Source organism: Canis lupus, chromosome 12 (genome assembly GCF_048164855.1).
Source record: "Canis lupus baileyi chromosome 12, mCanLup2.hap1, whole genome shotgun sequence".
Classification (NCBI taxonomy): Eukaryota; Metazoa; Chordata; class Mammalia; order Carnivora; family Canidae; genus Canis; species Canis lupus.
Genome location: NC_132849.1, coordinates 60,800,521 through 60,819,748, shown reverse-complemented (window position 1 = coordinate 60,819,748; position 19,228 = coordinate 60,800,521). Strand labels below are relative to the sequence as shown.

At 47.2% G+C, this 19,228-nt stretch overlaps 1 long non-coding RNA gene across 1 annotated transcript; it reads right to left on the bottom strand.

Moving 5' to 3' along the window:
* Window positions 1–12,763: 12,763 nt before the first annotated feature.
* LOC140601805 (uncharacterized) lies at window positions 12,764–18,280 on the bottom strand. Its single transcript, XR_012004907.1, has 2 exons — window positions 18,101–18,280; window positions 12,764–13,489 (listed from the first exon to the last, which is right to left on the bottom strand). It is a non-coding gene; the product is annotated as an uncharacterized lncRNA (long non-coding RNA).
* Window positions 18,281–19,228: the final 948 nt, after the last annotated feature.

Genomic DNA, 19,228 nt, shown 5'->3' with positions numbered 1-19,228 from the left:
GCAGAAGAGGCAGAAGGCAGAAGTTAGAGGGAGAGGTGGCCACTGAAGGAAGGAATGGAGAGCTCATTGTTGTTGGCTTTGAAGATGGAAAAAGGGCCACCAGACCGGGAACCCAGGAACCCAGCTACCACAGGCAAGGAAAGGAATTCCCTTCTAGAGCTCCAGAAAGGAATGCAGCCTGCTAACCCACTGATTTTAGCCAGTGAAACTGGTGCCATATTTCTACCCTACAGAATTTAAGATAATGCATTTGTGTTGTTGAAGCTGCTAAATGTGTAGTAATTTGTTAAATTAGCAATAGGAGATATAATAGTGGGAGAAGCTACCATCCCCACTTCGTCCCCTGAAGAACTACTTTATCTGAATCTGCGACCACCTATGCTGAATTTGAGGTTCATATAAACTTGAGTTTGAGCCACGTGATTGATAAGGAATTTGAGAAAACATAAAAAGTGATGACACTTTTCCAGAATGTTCTCCTCTTTCAAAGACTTTCAGAGTATTGACCTCATTAGAAAATGCTGGAAGTAGCAATCCCTAATTTCCATGTTTTCCTTTGGTAGCTTTTTCTGTCCATCAATAAAAGGACCACCAGGACAGTCCTGGGAGGCCAATTCCTCGGATCTAACAGTCAAGGCTCCAGTCAGCCTCCGTCTCCTAATTACAAATGTGTGCACAAAGCTAAATAATTCATCTCTGTCCTACCTCTGTACATGTTCCAAATTTTATACAGTATTTCCTGCCCATGTTTTGCAGTGCTCTAGGCAAGCTGGATGCATTCCGCATGTTTAATTCAGCTCATAAATCAATCTCTTTGGTCCCTTCATCCCGTATTCTTCTCTAAGCCCCCTCCAATCTGTCCACAGACGTCGTGGCACTGAAGCGTCCCTATCTAGATCTGCCACACCAGCAGCGTGAAAGGAAAAACTGTACTACAGGCACAGCTTCCCTCTTTAATGAAGAAATGGCAGCTCTGCATGCACATGTGTTACGAGCACTCTGTAGGTTTCCCAGAGATCACCCAACTCTCCCATTCTACCCATTGATTCCTCAGTCCATTCATTCATTCATTCATTCATCTGGGCATTTTAAAGCCTTCTACCAGGCAGGGTTCATCACAGTGAATGAGACAGACGTGGATTCTGTGCTGACAGATTTTATATTTTTTTATGGGGAAACAGATAATCCACTAATACAAAAATAAATCAAGAAGATAATCTCTTGTGTTGACAAATAAATAAATGAAAGCCTAACAAGTGGGGGCAGGGACCGACTACCCTAGAGACGGTGGTCAACAGAGTTCTCCTGGCAATAGATATTTAAGATCTGAGGCTCGAAAGAAAAAGTAGATGCAGAGCTTGTTGGACCAGATGAACCTTTCCTCTAAAGGCCTGGATGCCAACAAGTATATCCTGTAGAGCAACCAGGAGGCTGTGCAGGAGGCCAAGAAGGAGGCAGAAGGTAGCCAAGGAGGCAGAAGGCAGAGTCCACAGAGCATGAAGAAATATTTAGCTTTTATTCTGATTGCACTGGGAAGCCAGTGGAGGATATGGATAGAATTGATATTATACACTTCCCTGTACTTGAGATCAGATTATTTCATTTACTATGTTCCTGAAGGTAGGGTCCAGAGTATGGGAAGAGAAGAAGAATGGAAACAGTGAGAACAGGAACACCAGTTACTATGCAGTCATTGGACAAGAGGTAATAGCAGCTTGACTAGGATGCCGGGAATAGAGACGGGGATATGTTTTTAACCTGTGATTCATTTTGCTGGTAGACCAGCAGAACTTGGTTTTGGACTAAAGATAATGGTGAAAAAAAGAGAAGCTCTAAGGATAACGGCCAAGTCTGGAGCCTGAGAAATTGGCTGCCTGGTGACCGTAGAATCTCAAGGGGAGGTGGAGGTAGGAGCCTGGAGTTCAAGGGGACTTCTAGAGATATAAACCTGGGAGCCTTCCATGCAGGGTGTCCATCATTCCAGTTAGAGCTGCAGACTTGCACGAGATCCTCAGAAAGAAAGGGTAGAGAGGAAGCTACAGGGCCAAGCGGAACGACTTCACCCTTTAGGAATGGGGAAAGGAGGAAGGAATGGCAAAGCAGGAGGAGAAGCGCTTTCAGAGAAGGAAAAGGACACCAAAGGCAATCTGAACTCTGAAAAAATTAGAGCCTAGAAAGAACGAAAATCATCAAAGTGAGGCAGCTAAGTTTTGAGAGTTCCAGGGCTCTTGCACTCAGCTTTGGAGCTGTGTCCACTATACCATGAACAGTATCTTGAGTTGGGAATAACTTCTTAGCTCAAAGTCTTTTCAGAATCTCCTTGTAAATCTCCTTCTCTTCTGAATCATTGACTGTGTCCAATTCTTTCAATGTCCGTGAGTGAGTTTGGTTTTATCACTGACGATAAAAAAGAAAGTTCTTATTCTACTTCCTGGCCCCGAGCTAGAGTCACTGTATCTAGACTGAAGGGCAACTCTGGGAGGCCAGGGCCCATCTGGGGCCAGACTTGCAAGATACCCTTAACCTCATGATGCTGAAGAGCAGCTCAGCAGGCAGGTGATGGGAAGCTCCATTCCTTCTTCAAAGGTGGGAATATTTGTCCAAAACAGAGCATCCATCATGTCCAAGAATCTCCTCCCTGCCCCATGCGACACTTCCTAGTATTCCCCTGGTCTTGGGACCCTCCCCACATTCCTTATCAGGATCACAGTAGGAGGGATTTGGCACCTTGATCCTCATTTAGGAGAGTTAGTTCCTCTGAGGTCCTCTCTATATTCTGCTTGTGAGCGTTCCATAAGCATAGACAGTGCTTAACTTTTTCAGACATCTGAGATAGTGAGTAGATGGCAGGAATCTTCTCTTAGGTTGGATTGCAGGGGGAATAGCAATAACAGTGAAGGAGTAAAAATACACATCAAGACCACAAAAGATGTAAATAACCCCCAGGTCTCATGCAATTCTGTGTGTATGTATGTGTATGTGTCTGTGTGTCTCTCTCTCGATATAAGTTCTACAGAATGAAGGCACAGACACGAAGTGTGATTCGATCAGTTTAACAAGCATACAGCCTCATAAGCATTCTGAACACCTTTGTGAATGTAACAAATGCAAGCCATAAAGGAAACACATTACATTTGAACAGAAAGACAATTGAGGTGACACTTCCAAAAGCCTATATTTTACAGTATTTATGGTAAAAATGCTCCATTCTAAACTTAGCACAGCAACAACCTCCTAGCAGTGAACGTCCCATTTTTTGGGCTACAAAAATGTGTGTTTTTTAAATAAATGAAAGGAAAATAAAATTTTCCACAATGTCCAGCCCAGTTTTCTCTGCTCCTGTACGAACGTTTAGTTCCGGTGAGCTAGTGAATAATAAAGTGTTACTGCCTTCCTCTACTCCCTTGTGTGTTAAGTTCCCTCCAGGAACTTGTGGGTGAGTGCAGTGGACCTGTGTTCTGGGAACATCTTGACATAATGCCAATTTTTCAAGAGATTATTTTATTTATTTGACAGAGAGAGAGGGAACACAAGCAGGAGGAAGCAGAGGGAGAGGGAGAAGCAGACCCCCCACTGACCAGGGAGCCGGATGCTGAGCTGGATCCCAGGACCCCGGGATCATGACCTGAGCCAAAGGCAGACGCTTAACTGACTGAGCCACCCAGGCTCCCCTTAACTAGGCCAATTTAATCAAAATTTCCTGCACTTAAAATGTTGCCTTTTGCTTATCAAAAGGCATTGTAGTGTAGTGTATGTATAATATCAAATAAAGAATATTTTCCACTTCTCACATTTGATAGATGACCGTTAAGTTCAGGTGCTTATAAAATTCAATGTGACAACACATAGCAGCCAACCCAGCTTGTGAATTCTTTCCTAAGTCAGACTAACTTCCATTCAGCGTTGTCTTCTAAACAGCTATCCAAAAACACAACTGTAGACTTAACAGATACGTAAAATTGGTAAGGGTGCTTTTTTGCCAGCTCCTTGGAAGCATTAAGGTAGAGGAAATGTATCATCAGCATGTATTTGGAAATCATGTGATAAGGCCTAAGATCATTAAAAACAAAATCACAGATTAAAAAATAAAATAAAAGGTCACGTGTCTGAGAGAGGCTGAAATAGTAATCAGGTCTTGCTTTGCTTTCGTGGAGACAAATGACTCCATTTGGGGTTTGTTTTTTCTTTTTTTTTTTTTTAAGATTTATTTATTTATTTATTTATTTATTTATTTATTTATTTATTTATAAGACACACACACACATAGAGAGAGAGGCAGAGGGAGAAGCAGGCTCCCTGCAGTGAACCCGACGTGGGACTCGATCGCAGGACCCCGGGATCACACCCTGATCCAAAGGTGGATGCTCAACCACTGAGCCACCCAGGCATCCCTGGGGTTTGTTGTTTCTTTTTTAATAGAGGATAATCTTTTAGTCCTCATCATGAGAAGAAGGAACAGGATATGGAAAGAGAGAGGATGAGGGAACGTCGTTATCGATTCCTTTTAGTGGTGTCCAGAAATTTCCATAATGCGCTTAGAACTAATGACTTGATATAACTCGTTTCATAAATACTATAAACACAAAGAGAAATCATACGGTGGGACAGTATTATTCCTTGCTCCTTCAATACCACATGCCTGGCACGATTCAAACTCACTTCAGCACAAAGGGCAATTCCTCCTCTCCCCTTAAGTGAGAAGTTTAGGGTTGGTGACGACGTCATAGAGTCCAGAGGCTCAAATCCTGAAATTGTTCGAAATCTGTGTGTCTCTCAGCTTTGGTTCCTTCATGGAATGACATTATTTCCTTTGAATGTCCACAGCCTTCCTCTGGGTGTCAGGGGACCATGACATCTGACCTCAGAAAGATGCAGGTGTTCATCATCTCAGCCTCCTGAGTCTGGAATAGACAGGTCATCTGTCTCCCGAGTCTATGTATGGAAGTCACAGGATTGCGTCCCCGGGGCTCTGCCCTCCTTGTGTTCAGGCCTGGAGAACAGAGCCCAAGGAGTGGCCCGTCCTGGATGACCGTGGAGCGGAGGAGGTGCTGCTTCCCCAGGGAAGAAGGTACTCTTTCCAGGAAAAGACGGGAAGGGATGCTGGGCCGAGGAAGACGCCAGATGTCCACTGCAGACAGCTCGTGAATACATTATGCTGTCCACAAACGCGTGTCCAATTAGAGGAACAATTCCGCGTCTCACATGGTACCAAATAAATTTTAACAGTGACAACTATTCCAGCAAAGAAGAGATGCTCATCTCCACAAGCATTAATATGAGAAGACAGTGTCCAGTAGAGACTGTTGCTTGAGTTAATGTGGTGAGGCGAGGTAGAGACAGAGGGACGCACATTTAAGGAAGAGTCAATGCTATTATAATAGTTCTTTTTTTTTTTACCCCAGACCCCTACTGTTGTAACAGTTTAGATATTTTCCTCCAAAATTGATAAATAAAATTTAAGACATTACACCAGCGACCTCATGGGCAATTTTGTTAATTAGTTCACATCACTAACCAAATGGCAGACCATTATTATGGTTACTACTGCATAAAATGCACTATAAAATGAAAAGAGTTCCAGAATTCCCATATTCTCATGTTATTATCTGTGTAAAAAAAAAAAATACACACATAACAAGGGAGCAAAAGAAACTCTAGATTCACAAATGTGTCTATTTGTTTTTATTTGTTCTGGAAGCTCAGGCAAGAGCAAAGTCATCAAACAGCCCTGGCCTGCTGGCTCTGTCGTTGATCTACATGTCAATACCTGACTATCCCGCAATTTATGTACAGAGAGAAATCAGCCCAAAGGCACCCTTCTTATCATCCCTGAACACATGTTAAAATTTTACTCCCTGAAACGGGGATGCCCCAATCCAACTTTGTAATATAGGCTAATGTACTTTACAAGTTTATTCACATGCAAACTGTATTTTGAAGCTATTTATCTTCTTTTAAAGGAAATCACTCCCTTAAAGACATCTTTGTAGTCGGGAGCCTTCGATTTCTGCGCTAAGAGGTCCAGCCATGGATCAGGAGCAGGATGGAGCAAGCCAACGGGCACCCCTGGAGACCATGTTCTGTGCCACCTTCTTACCACCAAACACTCAAGGAGCCTGGTTTATTTCCTTCTCAAATGACTGAAAATTGAAGATCTGTGTTTTAAGGTTCATATATTAGACCAATGACGCCAGCTAATTTGGCTCCGTGAAGGATGCAGGAAGCCCTCAGGAGGTTGGCCAAGGGAGGCCTGGGCCAAACACTGTCCAGGGCCGTGGGGCAGATAATGCAGCTCCAAACTCTCCATCAAAGGTCTTCAGGCAAAAAAAAAAAAAAAAAAAATCTTCAGGCAAATGACCTCAGCCCATCGAGGGTGCCTTTCCTTTCCTGTTTTAGTATCATGATCATCCAAAGGCAGCATCTTGCGGACCTGAGTGGCCTCAGAGCTCCCGTGATAGAGTTGCAAAGCCTACTTTTCACTGGAGTTGGCTTTTCAAACATCTGTTCAAACTGGGCAGGCTAGCAGAGAACCACTCCTAACGAAATCATTTTTAAAACCTCCTTGGAGATAAATATTTACATAGCTGTGAGATTAGGAGAATTTAAATATGTTTTAAATGTTCACATCTTATATAATGCTAACCGATTATTGCTTTCATTTAGGAAAACCAACCTGGCACCTAGGTCCTGACAGTGATGAATGCAAATAAGAGGGTCCAAGGCCCTTGAAAGGCAGCCGCTTGCCTTTCTACTCTCACTGTATCTCATTGAACTTTTGACTGTATTCTTATAAAAGTTTAGCAAAGTGAAATAAAACAAAATGAGATGTGCTGTTGGTTGAAACTGTCGGAGGAATTATAATATTTAAAAGTAGGTCCCGGGCAGGCCTAGAATTTGTACTTCCAAGAAGTTCTCGGGTGGTGCTGCCCGGCCAGTGTCCACACTGTGAGGAACACTGTACTGTGTGCATCTAATTCTAATTCTAATTTTAAATTAGCAGTTGCTTTGATGGTCTTCTAGGGTAGGGTTTTTTTTTTCTCCCCTTTTTTGAATTAATACAAAAAAGCCAGCTAAGGTTTCTAAAGTTGGGCACTCATTTTTAGTGGCCAAAAGAATCCTCTGCCGTTAACAGCTATTGTTTCTAACTAGCAGAACAGGCAGTGTGAAGCGTGTGCTGTCCGGTAGTGTTACTCTCCCCATCCCAAATCAACCCCGGCTGCAAAAACGGCAACAAGACCCTCTGGGGACATCTCTCGTGTGCTTCCTCCACAGTGCTACTGCTTTGGGGAGCAACCATGAGCTGGAGGGCTCCCCCAAAGCCCTCCCATGTGACAAAAGTCATGCCTCTCTCCTCTTCCTCAGAAAGACCGTGCAGGGACGCTTGGGTGGCTCAGCAGTTAACATCTGCCTTCGGCTCAGAGCGTGATCCCAGATCCTGGGATCGAGTCCCGCATCCAGCTCCCCGCAGGGAGCCTGCTTCTCCCTCTGCCTATGTCTCTGCCTCTCTCTGTGTGTCTTTCATGAATAAATAAAATGTTAAAAAAAGAAAAAAAGAAGGAAAGACTGAGTATAGGAGGTCATCAGGAAGCCCTCAGGTAGGTCTCCCATGTCAGCTGGAATCACCCGTATGCAAAGCTTCTCCTTGGCCGGGAGGGGGCACTTGCTTCTCATCCCCCACCCCCCATGGGGACCAGGTCCCTGTCCTGGGTGGGGGGACACTGGTCACTGCCTAGGTAGCTGTGCTGATGTGCTTGTTACAGGATCTGAAATAAAGACACAACCCACCAACAGCTACGTGTTTGGGTGTACACATTTAGAAGCATGCTTTTAGGTGTCGCTTACAGAGTCTCCCTCCCTTGTCTGCAGCTAAGGATGAAGAGTGGGAGAACCCAGGATGGTCCAGAGCCGCGTGGGCAGGGAGGTGGGCTCCGTGAGCCACGCGGACTCCCGTGAAGTCCTGCCTTAGCTCCCCGTCGCGCCCGCCTCCCTGTTACTGAGAAGGGCTCTGGGCCCGCACCGGATTCAGAGACTCGGGGCAGAGGTGAGCTGACCGGCTCGCTGCCAGGTGGGAGAACGACCAAACCCCAGAGAGCACCCCCACCCGTGGCGTCCCCACACAGATGCTCCTCTTACCGTCGCTTGTCCCCTGCTCTTCTGCTTTGTGTCAGCGGTCACACATCTCTACCTTTTGATACTGGTTTATCTACAGAATCCAAATATCTCTTTAACGGACAAGAAAACTAAGGCCAAAGAGTTAAACGGCTTTCTGGATGTCAGGACAGAAAAACCGGTGCAGGAAGCAGACGGAGTCCGGGGCCATCACGTTCCGGGCGGCCTCCTGAGGACGGAGATCCAAAATGTCCCGGGCACCGGCCCCCACAGAGGCGGGTGGACGCACTGCTCTCTTCTCCTTATTATGAAGTTACATGAGGGTTCCTCAGTGACGGCACTGTCGGCGTTCGGGGACAGAAAACGCTCTGTGTGTGGTCTGTGTGCGTGTGTATATATACGCCCATGTGTGAGTGGGGTTTGTGATATAAATGTGGAGTGTGGGTATATGCACATGTGTGTGGTGTGTGTGCAGTGTGTACAGTGTGTGTCTCTGAGTGCTGTGGGTATGTGTGATATGTATGCATGGCGTGTGTATATGTATATGTGTGGTGTGTATACATGTGTGTTTGGTGTATGTGTACATGTGGTGTGTGTGTGTATATGTATGTGCCATATGGTCTATGCATATGTGTAATGTATATGAGTGTGTGATGTGTGTGGTGTGTATGCATATATGCTGTGTGTGTGGTATATATGTACGGGTGATGTGTGCATATTCACGTGTATGCACGTGTATGCATGTGTGAGTGTGTGATGTGTGTGCAGTGTGTATGTATTGTGCTGTGTGTGTGATGCATGTGTTATGTATATATTATGCTGGGTGTGTGATGTGCATTTACATGCAGTGTGTGTATATGCACAGGTATGTTGTGCATGCATGTGTGTGATATGTGTGCATTATGTTGTGTCTGTGATGTGCATGTATGTGCGTTGTGTGCATATGCAGGGGTTTGGCGTGCATGTGTGTGGTGTGTATGTATTATATTGTGTGTGGTGTGTATGTATGTGCAGTGTGTGCATATGCACACGTGCGGTGTGCATGCATGTATGTGGTATGTGTATATTATGTTGTGTGTGGTGTGCATGCACATGTGAGGTGTGTGTGTACGTGCATGTGTGGCGTGTGTCTGTCTGTCAGTAAGGGATGAAGTGAGGCTCTGCGAGGTCCTCTTCGGGTGGAAGGAAAGGCGCCAGCTGTGGGCCCCGACCAGGCGGAGGAAGAGCGACCAGATCCGCCCCGCCTGAAATCCTGAAACACCACTGGCACCTCTGCAGGGCGGCTTCAGACACGGGGCTGGGCGGGGTGCAGGCCCCGCAGAGGGGAGCGGAGGGGCGGGCTGCCCCCAGAAGGTCCAGGAAGGCGCCCCAGCACCTCACCCATTAGCAGATGGGGCCCTAGTGCAGGCACCTCGGCTCGGCACCTTCTCCGTCCTCATCGTCGGGATGGACCCAGGCCGGCAGCAGCCTTGGAGTGGGCACAGCCCCAGACGCCTCCTGGGGACCCGGGGAAGCCCCAACCCTGGGCTGCGAGCTGCAGGGAGCAGACTTGACAGTCACGATGCCTCCAAAGGTACAAGGACTACCTGTTTCCTGGGGAAATACTTCCTTTCTAGAGAGGTTGCGCTCTTTTTCTACACAATCCCCTTGAACTTTGCAAAAAGCTCTTGTGCTCCTGTTAATATACATACTGTTTTATTACTGAAAATTGTGATTATTTCAATCTGGCTACAGTCAGTCCCATTTATATTCTTTTTCAGGCTTTGCATTGAACCCCCCAACCTCCCACCCCCAGCCCCCAGGGAAAAGGAGTCGCTCCCAGCCCCACAGAGACAGAACGGAATGGATTATGCTAAGGACTTGCCACACCTCAACTTGCCTTTCTTTTAAAAACAGATAATATGGTAATAATCATACTAATAATGAAAATATCTTCCTCCAGGAACACCTGGGTGGCTCAGCGGTTGCGCGCCTGCCTTTGGCTCAGGGCATGATCCTGGGGTCCTAGGATCGAGTCCCACATCGGGCTCCCTGCGAGGAGCCTGCTTCTCCCTCTGCCTGTGTTTGCCTCTCTCTCTCTCAATCTGTGTCTATAATCTATAAATGAATAAATCTTTTTTAAAAATATCTTCCTCCAAGTTTGCAGTGAGGAATAAGTGAGTTCAGGTCCATATAATGCTATAGCACAGCCACACACTCTAGACGCGGAGGAAACGTTAGCCGGCCTCAGTCATCCCCCTGTCCCTACTATCACTTTTACTCTTGTTATGGAAAGAAGAGGGCTATGGAGAAGCGTGAACACCGGGTGAGAGCCCCAGCTCTGCCCGACTGGCCGCTGGATCGTTGGGTCTGATACCCCCTCCGGCCCTATGTTCCTGCAAGCACAGGGTGATAACACGAGATCCTTCTCAAAGCTCAGCAAAGTCAGGATCCAAACCCAGGGCTGTTCGGCGCCAGAACCCTCGCCGTGTAATTCCCTGTACAGCCCACTTACTGGTGAATCTAACCTTAAAAGCCACATCGTAATCTAGAAGGCACACGGGTACCAGGGCCACGCTGCAGCCGCCTCTGAGAGCCGGACCACTGGGTCCCGGAGTCCTGGGTCTTCACATATAAAACAATGCAGGATAAATACAAATTTGTATCCGTTCTCCTCTCTCTCCAGAGGGCTGCTGCCACTCCCAGCAAATGTCTTTCTGAGCAGTGCATGGCTCGCCATCTGCAGATATGCCATTTACCTAGACCAGCCTTCCTGTAGCAGGAAATGCAGCGACGGGCAGACATGACTCAGAGTTCCAATTAAAAAAAGGAAATTTGCATTAGGCGAGCTAACCGCCTGTTTCAATTAGGAACAGCAGCTCTCTCCTTCCTTCCGAAGGAGAGAGGAACATCGGGGATGTGGGTTTGGATTTCTGCAGGGGCGGGGGGGGGGGGGGTGCGATGGTCCCCATTCAAAGTGCCCCCGGGGGGCGGGGGTGCTCCAAGGGGTGGCAACCTACAAAGGTTTGAGGCCTGCCGGAGCAGGAGATGGATGCCTCCCTTCCATCGGGTCTCTCTGTCTCTTTAACTCTTCTTCGTCTGTTCTCTCTGAGACCCTGGCAGCCCTCACAGCTGTGACCTCTCTAAACTGTCAGCCCCAGATTAACTGATACTTCATCAATTTCGCCTGAACTACATTTGCAACCCAGTCTCAGGAGGACAGCCAAGTGCATCAAACGCCATGCATTAGCCTCCCAGAGCCAGATTTTCTTCAAAACGATGGGGCTTTTTCCAATCTTCTTGCAGGGGCCTGAGCAACAAGCCTGGGGGGATTTTGCCCGCAGGGGGAAGAGCAGGAGCCTCTGATTATTCCTTGTAAATTTTTCATGAGGACATCTGCCCACGCTCCACTCCTCGAGAGCTGCCCTCTCTCCCTGCGCTCAGGCCTCCTGACGAGGCATGAAAAACGAGAATGATTAGGCTCAGTCCCCATTAGCCAGGAAGTGGCTGCTAGAAGCTGTGGGATTTCAGGCTGGGAGAGGGGCTGGGTCTGCTGGGGAAGGTCTTTGAAACAAAAGACCAGCCGGAGGTGGATGGCTCTTAGGTGAGTCTACAGATGGAGGCCACCCATGGGGAGGTGGCCCCAGCAGCACAGATGGCCTCGGCTGATGAGGCCGGCCTGGCCTGGAGAGAGGGCTGCTGGTTCTGCAGACGCCCCCTGATCTGGGCCCGGGGAACCGGTTGCCTGGCCCCACACCCCAGCCAGCCCTCCTTCCCCTTTCATTCCACGGGCGGCCTCCAGCGTGGAGTGGGGCGCACAGCCAAGTCGAAGCCAGGAGATTTAAAGTGCAGAGATGGGGGAGGGAAGCCCTTCCTCTTTTAAATAATAAAATCGAACCATTCTTTTGGAAATACTAGCAGCTTACAAGCTTTAAAAATCTTATCTCTTTCCATACAGTTCAAATCAAGAGCCAGCAGCTCTTTCTCATTAATGCATCAAATCATGCCGATGTCCTTTCTGTGATCCCTTTGAAGTGACATGTGCTTCAATTTATTTTTAATCTTCTAAGTGATGTCGTAAGGACTGCCGCCCCTGTGACACACGAAGTTGCGTTCTTGGGGGCTGCTGAGCTGGGGAACGCCAGCCCGGCCCACACCGCACCCGTGTGCTCAACCCGGAGTCCACACTCAGAGAGCACCTCCAACGAGGGTTGGGGGGTGGATGCCTCCAAGGGAGGATTCGACAGAGGAGGTAAATCCATCAAGAAACTCCCTGCGGTGCGCACCTTGGAAATGCCACCTTTTGTGCTCAACGTGGCCGGTCCTTGGGGAGCCGCTGGCAGCCCTCCATGGAGCCACAGTGCCACCCAGTGGGCGCTCCCAGGGACTCCCCGTCTTCGCTCCCCATCCTGGGCTACGGGGAGACCACAGAACACAGGCCCCTATGAACCACTCGCCCGGCATATCACATCTTTAAATTGTTATCCACATGAAAGAAGGCCTGGTACTGATTCTGAGCCACCTTGATGGGGAAATCTGAGAATGTCCATAAAAGGCAGCGTGCACAGGACTGAGGAATGGTTCCTCTTGTTGCTCCGTTTCGCTTCCCCCCACCCCACCCCCAAATAGCTATCCTGGTGGTTACATATTCCAGGGGAAAATAAAATGAAATGCATTTACTTAATTGCTTCATTAATTCGTGGGTGTATCACACCATCCAATTCAAAGAGCTACATGACTGAAACTGCTTTGGGCGGCAAGGGGAGGGGGGTGTTCCCTCCCCAACAGGAAGAAGTGTCCCAAATCCTGCGGGCCATGGAGTCATATCACACTGATGCAGATAAAAATCTTGCCCTAGCGTGGACCATGCGTGATTGATGGCTTTGGGCTAGGAGCCCAATGGTTGGGGTTTCGGTGTTCCCGTCTGTGAACTAAAATGTGTGCGGAAAGTGGTTATAGCTGAGGTCAGTTTGAACTGCGGGGTGGGGGGGTATATCATGATTAGCTTCCTCTGAACCCCTATTCCTGACCCCGTCCTCCAGGCTCTGCTTCTGCTGGAATGCTATCCCTTCTCCTCTGCACAGAGCTGAAGCCTGACTTGGGCCCCGGCTCCTGCTCCAGACTCACCAGTGTCCATGACGCACAGTCCTGCTCTGGACACCCATGTTCTGTGATTATGTCTCCTCCTATTTTCCTTCTTCAGCATCCCCCTAATTCCTTAGCCGCACAGTGGACGCTTAAAAATCCTCATCAGTGAATAGGTTGGTTCTCAAATCAGAAATGCCTGAGTCTTGAGGCAGAAACAATAGCATAATCTTTGCATCCATTCTTGAACTTCATCTCTGGCCTTATCTCTCCAAATCAATGTGAGCAATCATGTATGTGAACCATTTTTCCCCATCTATAAAAAAAAAAAGAGATTGTGCTGGCAAGAAAAATTTATGGTACCATTTTTTTTTTCCCAAGAAGTTTTCAACTCATTACTTACCGGAAACTTTAAAAATCTGCTCTAAGCGAGCTATTTCAGAAAAGGTTATTTAGTGAGCACTGGAAATTATTAGATTAAACCATCTGAAATTGCTATTTCATGGGCTAAAAAATCACCAAATATGAGTAATTTCATAAGATATAACCTAAAATATCTTTTCTCAGAGAATTAGGTCGTACTAATTGAGAGTCTACTATGTCGGGTATGTTAGTACTGAAGCAGTTGAGTGAACAGCATTGCTACAGGCTCTATGCTCTGGGATTCTCAAGGTCTATGAGGACTGGAAATCATAAGCCAACAGTAAAGTGATGCTTCCATCATCCTACCATCCTGTCATAGAGAATTTTCCAGAGTCTGAGACCACGGATGCGTGAGAGAACAGAGGAGTGTGAATCAGTAGTTTGCTATGATCATAACTCGTCCAGGAAGAGATACCATTTATTGAGCACAGATGATATGCCAAGAGCACATAACAGCAATTTCATTTTAAAATGAATTGAAAATAAAAGAGTAAAAACAAAGGGTGCCTGGGTGGCTCAGTCGGTTAGGCATCTGCCATCAGCTCAGGGTCCTGGGATCGAGCCCTGCGTCAGCCTGTCTGCTCAACAGGGAGTCTGCTTGTCCTTCTCCTTCCTGCCTGCCACTCTGCTACGTGTGTTCTCTCTCTGCCAAATAAATAAATAAATATTTTTTAAAAAAACAAAAATAGGGGCACCTGGGTGGCTCAGTGGTTGAGCATGTGCCTTCGGCTCAGGGTGTGACCCCGGGATCCCAGGATCAAGTCCCGCATCGGGCTCCCCTGCATGGAGCCTGCTTCTCCCTCTGTCTGTGTCTCTGCTTCTTTCTCTGTGTCTCTCATGAATAAATAAAGTCCTAAAAATAAATAATAAAAATAAATAAATAACAAAAAAATAAAAATAATAAGGAAAGTCTTACTAACAAATGGTCAGAACCTGAGGTGGGGTAAATACTATTTTCTCCTCCAAATACACACAAGAATGGTTTCTTGAAAGCACCTCTAGCAGACGGCTCACACTTCATAATCATTTTATAGGTGTTTGCACATTCTTGAAACTGGGCTCATTAGCAGTAAGATTGTCTGATGTCCTGAAGTGTTTTCCCCTCTTCCCTGGCCTTCCAGTCTCTCAGCACGTCTCTGCTCCACCCGGTCTGTTGCAGTAGCTCGCATTTCTGGTCTAGAATGACATTGCCCAATTTTGTGGTCTCTGATCATGTACCCAGTTAGTAAAACAATCTGAGAAAATAAAAACACCCGTGCATATCTTTGCATTCATTCATTGTAGACACATAACTCTGAAGATGTGTACGTGATAAAACAATGGCAAAAATTAACACCTCGGGGGAGGAAGTAAGAGAAAGGAATAATGTTTAACATAAATTTTTATTTATAAACAAAATTCTGTGCTATTGTAAGAAATATTTTAATAATTATATTTGAGTGGGAAAACTATGATTAAATTCTTGTTCCTTTTTTGTTTGGTTCGGTGCTTTGTGATAAAATAAAGTTCCAAGTTTCAATTTATTTTTGATATTGAATCGCTGTCATAGTTGAAAAATATATTTCACCAAAGAGATCCAAACTGAAGTGAATCATTAGTTGTACTTTCTAAGTTTGGTTCCCACGTTTCAATCCCGTTCAGCAATTATCTGAAGATTTTTAAGCTTGACAATCCTTTTAAGTACTTTGCAATGGGATAAATAAGCAATCATTTCTATACTCCAAAAGATGTTCATATTTACTTCCCATGTCTTTAAAAAGTATCGCAACATCGTGGGGCACCTGGATGGTGCGGTCCATTAAGCGTCCACAGACTCTTGGTTTCGTCTCAGGTCTTGATCTCAAGGTTGTGGGATTGAACCCCACATCAGGCTCAGAGCTCAGTGTGGAGTCTTCTTGAGATTCTCTCTCTCTCTCTCCCTCTTAAATAAATAAATAAGTATTTAAAGAATTATTGCAACCTTGTAAAGGCTACCTGCTTGAGAATAATGTTCTGGGTGAATGATACATGCCAGGATCCTTTTTCGTGTTGTTGGTAATTAGGCAAAGTATCGCTGGTGATCCTTACATAATTGGTTTTCATTATTTCATTGCTGTGCAGCCCGGATGGCTCAGCAGTTTAGCACCACCTTCAGCCCAAGGTGTGATCCTGGAGACCGGGGATCGAGTCCCACGTTGGGTTCCCTGCATGGAGCCTGCTCCTCCCTCTGCCTGTGTCTCTGCCTCTCTCTCCCTCTCTCTCTCTCTCTCTCTCTGTCTCTCATGAGTAAATTAATAAAATCTTTAAAAAAAAAACTATTGCATGGCTAACTGAATGATTTGCTGTTCAGAATAGAGCTCTAGTACCTCTTTCTTTAGTAGATCACAAAGAAACTGTTCTTTGGTGTGTTCCATTATTGGAACTGAATTCAGCAAATACCATCTGATTGAACATGTTAAAACATGTTTTTATTTTTTATTTTTCTCCAACTGTATCACAAATCTCTAAGACTGAATAATTTATTCACAAACTGGTTTCTTCCCATCTTCCATAATTTATACGCATCTTCTAAAAAGGTCTGAAGAAAAAGGGTACCATTTTGTATATATGCTACATGGTTTTCTCTTTGTTGCTTCGGTCAATTTTACCAAAGTAGGATGAAAAATATTTTGTGAGTTGGTGTGGCTTTTTGTCTCTCTCTCACCATCTCTCTCTCATCTCTGTTTCTTTCTCTCTCTCTCTTTTAATAAGAAAGAAAACTCAAAAGAGGCTTCTACAGATCTATCATTGAGTTTAGTGGAATATTGCAAAATGCATGATTAAACAACGCAAAAGTTTCTAGCCTTGCCAAACGAATTATAAATGCTTGTCTTCAGATTTGGATTCTTGGTTTGCAATGCCTTGCTAATTATGATGGATTTGCACTTTCATTCGTTAATGCCCCAAGGCATTTACTCTCTGCACACAGAAGGTGAGGTTCGCAGTTAACAAGAGTGGATGTAAATCTATATTTATAATAATTTTTCATGATTTTGAAATCGGTATTTGTTATTGTCAGATTGTGTTAGGCTGCCATTATCTTCATCTGGTTCTGACTGACGTAGAACTCGCATCAAGTGCAGGACATTCAGCAGCTTTGTTACTTCCTTTTTGCTCACCTGTGGTTGCAATACTAGTATTAACTTCAATCCATGTTTTTTGCAGAAATACTTTTAAGGTACTTATCTACTTTGGAGCACTAGCAAAGTGAAACTAGGTAAAATATAAGTGCACTCGACCAGAGACCAGTAATCTGTAGTCACTGGTGGTACTGAAAACGTGGGAGGGCCTTTGGCACCATGGACCCTTGCCCTAGGGGCCCGCTCTTCCCCAGGAAGACAGTTTGAAGCCCGATGGAGTGAGACCACCAGGGCCCCTGTGCACAGTGGTGCAGGTAGTTCAGCTCCAATGCTAGTTTTGACACACGCATTTGTGTCAACGTGGTTGGTTCCTATGTTAGGGAACAATTTGAGAATCATGTAGATGCTGTGGGTGCAGATGCATGATTCCATTCACAGAAACACTGGGCAAACACAGAAGACTGCACCCAGCCGACCCGAGCCTGGGGCCTCACGCACACCTCCATCCCTCCCAGGTGATGCGGATGGATGAGTGTGTTCTGAGCCACACCCATTGGGCCTGCCGTTAGAACCTCCCCTCACACTCCACATCTGCCTCCTTCCTCCACTGCTCGCGGCTCACAGGCTGACCTCTCAGGGTCCAGTCCTCAAGCAAACCTCAAGCCTTTCTCGGGTTAAGTGAGCTACGGCCCTATTTCCTGGAGTATCGGAGCAGCCTTAGTCATGTGCACAGCTGTATGACTGTTTTTATGATGTCCTAATGCTTTCCCGTGTCACCGATAACCAAGCCCAGGGATGCGCCCCCAGCTCCATCTCACCCATAATTCATTGCCCCATTCTGTGTAGTTTGGCAAGCTTTAGGAATACTCGCATTTAGAAATACTTGCAGCGGGACTGACCTCAAGCTAACTGGTTCTCTTCCGTCTCTACCACCACTTGCGGCCCAAAGCATCCTTGACATATTTGTGCACCTGGATTAGACGTGAGGAGCTGGAAAGCCCTCTGGAGAAAGTGATATCCAAGCTAAAAGCAGAGGCTGGGACAGAAGAGGTCCCCAGGCCGAGGAAACAGAAACTCCACTGATGTTGTATCAGGTGCTTTCTACGCGTGATTGCAGATCCACCCTCATGAGGGTCCTGCGGGCCAGACAGTAGCATCCTCGTTTCAGACACAGGGAGTTAGAGGCCCTGAGGTACCATGACCAGTTCCTGAAGGTCATGCAGCTTTGGCAGCTACTGGTCACCATTGCCCACCGGCCTCTCATCACGCTTGACTGGCATGGCTCCCCCCCGAGTGTCCCCATCCGGGTCCTGATCCACCGGAGCTCCTCATTGAAACCCTGTGTCCTCGCTCCTCCCAGAGACATACACTGAGCTATCACCTCCTCTAGGGAGAGGGACACTCACCACCAAAGTTGAACCAGATGGTCAGATAAAGACATCCGCGTCGTTGGGTGTACTGAGCCTGGTCCCTTCTGTGCGGTGACCAACGGTGGCTCTAAGGAGCACGTTTCCCCCAAGTTACTAAGGGGGCAGCTCTGGGTGGAGTTAGTGTCCATGATAGCCGCTCCCGCTCCCGGGACCAGCTTTTTCCGCTGCAAATGCCTGGTGGCCGCTGTCAAGGGCAGCTTCCATCGGAAGCGGCTCTGGGAGGGAGCTTGCTCCCCAGGAGGCAACAACGCCTGGAAACAGCTGCTCCAGGCCCCGGGCCTGACAGGGATTCTCCTGCACCCTGCTCTTCCCCTCTGTGCAAACAGATGTCTGGGTTTGGCTGCTGGCCAGGTTGGCGTCACCTTCCCACATGACAGCAGGCACTGGCTGTGTAGCTGGGGGAAGTCACTCTGACTTTCTTAGTTTCGGTTTCCTCTTACGTAAACTAGAAGAAATGGCTCTCGACGTTGCTGCAAACATTAATTGGGATAAGATATGGCCCAAGGGCACGGCCAGAAAAGGCCCTGGGTCTTTAGTAGCTCCCTTCCCGCGTCCTGTGTGTGTGTGCTGGATGTGTGCGTGTGTAGTGTGCGTGTGTGACTGTTTGGGGGTGTATGGTGTCGTGGTGCAGCCTGTGTAGCGTGTGTATATGTGAATGTGAGAGGGTTTATAGTGTGTGTGTGGTATGTGCGTGGTGAGACGTTTGTGTACAGGACGGGGTGTGTGTGTGTGTGGTGCTGTATGAGGGGCATGTGTGGGGGTGTAAGAGAGTGTGTGTATGTGAGGGAGTATGTGCTGCGGTGCGTGTGGTGCAGCGTGTGAGTGTGAGTGTGCACATGAGGGGTGTGCTGAGCGCCCCCCCCCCAGAGCGCAGGGCCCTCCCCTGTGTCCCCCTCTGGGTGGGCGGCCCCTCCCAGGGAAGGGCTTCTGGGGGGCACCAGCCCCGCTGACAGGGGCCCGCGGCGGGAGGGTCCCCCCACCCAAGGGCGCGGGTTGGGTGCAGGGGCGCCGGAGGGGCCTCAGCCGGGAGACAGGCGACAGCGGGGGCTGCGTCTTCACGGGCCTGTGGTGGGAAGGTGGGGAGACTCAGAGCAGACATGCGCA